This window comes from Dermacentor silvarum, unplaced genomic scaffold, assembly GCF_013339745.2.
Source record: "Dermacentor silvarum isolate Dsil-2018 unplaced genomic scaffold, BIME_Dsil_1.4 Seq213, whole genome shotgun sequence".
Lineage (NCBI taxonomy): Eukaryota > Metazoa > Arthropoda > Arachnida > Ixodida > Ixodidae > Dermacentor > Dermacentor silvarum.
The window spans coordinates 23,275-29,274 of NW_023605869.1; positions in this window are offsets into that span (position 1 = coordinate 23,275).

Consider the following 6,000-nt stretch of genomic DNA (forward strand, 5'->3'; position numbering starts at 1 on the left):
AAAGTAATTTTGCTTTACCAGGACAAACGTCATCGAATTGAGTATCAGTGGTAACAGGTCTGTCGGGAATCGTAATTACATCGCAGACGCGCACGCCCAAAGGGTCAAGTAATTGTCACAGGAATGTAACTTGCGTAATCGCGGCCAGTTGACGCCAAAAGACAATGCAGGCTGGGAAATATTCTTTGAGAACGTCGAGCGATGATTCATAAATTCTCAAGAACGTCTGCTCCGTCAAAAGACGGAACCTGCACGAACGAGGAGGAACACGGGATTCTAGATACAGAACATAATTTGCAACAAATTTAGGAAGCCTTAGACACAAACGTAATGCTTCTCTTTCTAAGAAGATCAGAAGGCGGGACTTGTAAGCTCCGGAGACGAGCACGCAACCGAATTCTAGTACAGGACGAACGTACCTACATACGCTATATCATTAGGAGTGTATCTCTTCTCAATCCTATTCGACGATTTCTCAGCCTATGTAATATGCCAATTGCACGGGTACCTTTTCCAGTCACAGGGTCTATGTGTGGCCGCCAGTTGAGAGAGGCGTTATAAATCATTTCAAGTTATTTAATATACTGTGCAGGTGGTATGTCTTGAAGGTGGTACGACCGTGAGATGTATACTGGGCTATGTATCAGAAAAAACAGAATGGCACATTTCCTGGCATTGAATGAAAACTGATTAGCGTCTAATCACCTTTCCAGGGCACAGAGATAAGTTTGCAGTCGTTGATATAGCGCGTGAATGTCGTTTGATAATGCGAAAAACACAATATCGTCTGCATAAACATACGTATAGTTACTTCTTTACGACGGAGAATTGTGCTCGTAAGAATATTAAAAAGCACAGGGGAAAGGACTGAGCCTTCTGGTACTCCCGTTTTTGTTTATACCTAGAAGAAGAAAAGCCACATTTCTAGCAATAGAATTCTCTTTCACCATCTCTTAACAGCTTCTGCAATGGTCCCACTCTGACATTGAAAAAAAAAAAAAAAACATGTACTATGTAAGTTTAAGAAATGTGGGAACATCAATAGTCAAACGCATTTATAACGAAGTGCTGGGATCAAGTCTTACTACATCAGGTCATTGAATCAGGTCTTACTACACCTATCGCTATCTAACTTTTTGACTATCTGATATCGATCTTAACTTTCGTATTTGGAACTAGAGCACTGCACGGGCTCGGGCTTACCCGAAAGCCCGGGCCCGGCCCGGCCCGTGGGTCGGGCCGGGCCGGGTAGAGGAGTTTTTTCACGGGCTCGGGCCGGGCTCGGGCACGGCGTGTTCTTTTTGACCCGGGCCCGGGCCGGGCTCGGGTTTTTAGACGCGGGCCCGGGCCGGGCTCTGTCTTTCTGCGAGTTATTCTCGGGCTTGTCAACTCTGAAAAACATGTATTTTTCGGTCTCGGGCCGGGTTCGGGCCGGTTTCGAGTCGGGCTCGGGCCGGGCTCGGGCTTAAGGTAAAGGGGTGGCGGGCCGGGCCGGGCGGGTAACCTAGATTATTTCCGGGCCCGGGCCGGGCCCGGGTCTCGCCATAAATGTTTTGATCGGGCTCGGGCAGGCCGCTCAATGTAAAAACGGGCCCGGGCCGGGCCCGGGCCGCAAAAATCGGCCCGTGCAGTGCTCTATTTGGAACCTATATCGCTATTATAGTACTATTACCTGCAATTGCAATGACTACGGTTCTATTAATCTCTTCCCTGCTTTTTTTTCATCAATACTCTAACAGTCATTTACATATCTCGACTGCTGATCAGTTAATCCTTCCATCTTCGTTGAATCCCAACGCGTCTGGTAGGTGGACAATCCCTACGGGTCTCGCTGGGTGAAGATATTGTCATCCCTTTCTGGCATCAGGAAGTGCCTCCCGAGCTTGGAAGCTTGATCAGCCTAGGTGGCCCCTGGATAGCTTCGTTATCCAACGCTCCGCGAAGGCCAACAGCTATCCGACCAACCGTTCGCTGGCGGCGTTCTACCCATTCCCTCGCAGGGCGGCGAGAGGCAAAGCACAGCATTCGCGAACGTCAACGCTGGCACATGTGCCAGCTTCCACAGGTCACGCGCCATCACATACCGGTTGCAACTCCACATACACCAGCGACGGAGGACGCAGTAAACCTGCTTTCTGGCGGAGGATGTTCTCTTGTTGGTATGTATAGCTCCGTTCGGCTCGACAGCTGCACTCCAAGATACTCCGAGCACAATGCCAAATTGTCGTCACCTGTCCTTATATGATGGTCTCATCCTTGCCTGCGAGATGTACGATTGCAGAGTTCGCGCTGTTGAAGCAGAGCCCAAGGCGAATGATGTCCTCGTGACATATGTTTGTGAGCTTCTGGGGGCACTCTGCCATCAGCACAAGGTCATCAGCATCCCTCATCCTCCCAAGCAGTACTGTACTTCATCTGCGACCCGAGACCACAACTGGGGAGCTTTTGCTCCAAACTGACCACGTGTAGAACGTACAGCAATGCGGATAGCGGGGAATCTTCTAGTGGTCCCCTTGCATAAACTTGCATCACTAGTAGCCCCCTTGCACCACTGGGTTAATCCCGACTGTCCATTAAAGTATTTCTCAATTATTGCTTACGTCTTAATTATTAATTATTGGTTTCTTAATGAGGTTACACATACATTCGGCTGCGACGGAGAGAACGACGTCACTGACGGTATGCCCGCAGTCCGCCATTGTCCCCTGCGTACGTTCGATGTCTCGAGTTTGCTCGGCGGCGTGGTTATAGCAGCATTCGTCCGCCACTGCCGCTTGCGATCCTTCGAAATTAAATTGCTTCAAAATTACATCTGCCCGTTACGTAAGTCAATGAATGGCGCACACCCCCACAAGCAATGGCTCATACCCCCGTAAACGCGGCCTCCCCATTACGACGACAGAAGAGAAGTGAAATTCTACGCTGGAAGGATGAGTGGCAACGCAGCCAGCTGTGGAAGAAGACGACGACAACGAACGTGGGAGCAGTGGCACGAGCGCGTGCCGAGCACGAGCGCAACCCAGGAGCGCCAACGAGCTATCTGCGGAAGAAGACGACGCTCGAGCCGATGCCGATGATGATAGTTTTGTGTGGGACAGGCGACTAACAGACACTTTTTCGTTTCGCCTAGCCATATAAAGCTGCGCTTTAAAATTCATGAGCCATTCCACTATGTGAAGGTGGATGACCAACGAAGCTGCTTAGCAGACGATACAGAGGTGTAACGAAATTTTGAACAAAAGTACGAACCATGCAGGCCCGTAGCCAGGGGCGGGGTGTGTTCTCCAGCATGGCTCCCGCTACCCCGCTGCAAAAAGAAATTTTTCGACGCAGGAAGCGCCTCAAAACCTACCTTACGCAACAGCTCTGTTGAGGAACGATTGAATGGGTTGGCTCTAATGGCGCTCTACAGAGAGTCCGTTGACGTGAGCAACATAATCGCAACGTTTACGAAGAAGGCACAGATACTTGTGTTTTAGGCTTCCAAACTTAAGGAGCCAGTGCGGAGAAGGACTTTGAAGAAAACGGACGCACAGCGTCGCGGACTTGTGGGACCTGAAACGAGATCACTGCCGACCGTTCCACGCCAGACGCCGGGTTCAGCTCTTCTTGAGTGTGCTTCAATACAACAAATATTTCCACTCTTCGTCTTTTTATTTTTGGCTCTGAGTGACGCTGTTTTATTTTACAACGAAAGCTGTATATGGCTAGGCGAAACGAAAAACCGTTCGTCCTATGTTTCGATATACGTCTCCATTGGCTGCGCCGTCAGTTACGTCGTTCTCTACGTCGCACCCAAGCGCGCGCGCCATTGGCGCTATTCTACGCTAGAACGATGAGCGCAACGGAGCCAGCTGTGGAAGAAGGCGACGACGTTCGAGCCATATACAGCTTCTCTGTAAAATTCCTCATCGGGCGCCTTATCAGGCGCACACTACGTCACGTACTACGTCATATGGCTGCCACAAAGGTATCGTATGCTGCAGCCCCACGTCTCGATGCACTGGTCTCGAAATGCGCGGCGAGAACTTCGACAGCTTGTGTTGGCAGGTACTTGCCCCGTTTCTTTGAACACCGGGAGTGAGGCACCACCTGAGTAGCTGAACTCAAGTCGAAGGCGATTGTGGTCGCTACCCAAGCTGTATAAGCCTTTCTCGTCGATGTCCATCCGCTGATGCAGAATATTAAGGCGTGCTCACACCAGGACATAATGAATGAATGCCGAGCTGCTATGGGGAAACCCCGTCACCTTACCATCACAGTGTGGTCCTAGATTCGAAATAACCAGTTCAAACTCCACAGTCGATTGAAGCAGGAGTCGGCCTTTCCCATTCGTAAACCTGTCAAGTTGATTTATGCGCGCGTTAAAGCCGCACACAATGATGAACTGTCTATCTGTAGCCAACCTTATTGCACCCCTGCGAATGAACTCCACCAGCTGAGGGCAGTCGAATCCGGATATATCGAATCTGAAGGGAATCAAAAAAAAAGTTCGAATATGAAATAATAGGCCCGGAGGCAAACGGCGGCTTACCGATTGCTGCGTCCGAGGGCCACTAAGTTACTGCACACAACTCGAAAAAAAAAAGAAAGAAAAAAAGTTGCAGTGATCTTTCATTTCGTGAACGCGGGTGACGCGCGAGCGTATCGCCACCACGTATCGCCCCCTTCGCTCAACGCCACCTATAATTTCCTCTCTAGGTGGCGTTGTTTCAAAAGTGCACAAAGTAGTGCACTTTGAGGTCTTCGGCATGACGCCGCGTTCGACATAACGAATGTGCTGGTGAACGGGCGTTCTATGTACGCGTGCACCAGCCCCTATACATTTGCATGAAATTCTCAAGGGGATTTTACAGCTGCTCGATATACGCAATAATTCGATATATGTGGGTTCGATATATCCGGTTTCGACTGTATTCGCAGTGCGTTGCTTGCTGCCGACTGACGTATACGTATACACCACACACACACAGCGGTAAGCCCTCCTAGCACATCCCCTAAAGCCCAGAAAAGGTCCTCGTGCGCAGTCGTTGTCCACACTTCGCTACTGCATTTCCCGACGCCATAGCAGTCCAACGTCCTTGCGGCTGTCCCCACTTCGCTTCTATTCAAAAAGTAAAGCGACATATGACGACAACCCCGCAAGCACCGTCCGCCATCTTACTTAGGGCGCTCAAAAACGAAACCAGTTGCAGCGCAGCATACCTGCGGCCAGATGCTGCTTCTTCGCCTTCGTTCTGCTATGCCTTCCCTCGATTGTGTGCCGCAGCGCACTCAGTGAGGGAGCCGTGGCAACGCCGGCAACGAGGTAAGGCTGCTGCTAACCGAATGTCCTAATTATTTAAGCGATGAAAAAATACCGACGCGAAGCTGATTGTGTCAACGAGATCGGCGTTGCATTCTCTTCTGAAGCCGTAATAATGTTTAGCCTCGGGTATCGCTTTCCTGTGCATTTGGGTCGTCTTCCCTGTGACGTAAACTAGACTTAACCAACAAACAGTGACACATTATCGATATGCGCATTATCGATAAGCGCCATCAGCATTTACATGTCAGTGTTGCTCAATGACGGAAGAAAAATACAGCACGCGATGGTTCGTGCGTATAAACGTGCATATGGCTACGTCGCTGCCGCAAATCGAGTCGGAGATCAAGCATCTATACCGCCTTTCACCGTGGTCTATTTTTTCAAAGCAGCATATGCTGCGTCTCCGGAAAACTTCATCGTGCGGCCAGCGATGTTTAGAACATCGGGACAACCATATAATAAATAAAGACCGGTAACGAGAACGGGAAAAGATGCCAACACCTCATTTTTCTTCACATTTCGAGGCATCTCTCACAATGATAGCAGCTATCGCCATAGGCGTCGGCAGGGGTGCAAAACAGGCACTTGACCCCCCCCCCCCCCTTCCCCGCGCCGCCGCGATGCAACGGGTTTGTCCCAACCTCCCAAGACAAAGTCCTGCCGACTCCCATGCCTATCACTAGACTCATTAT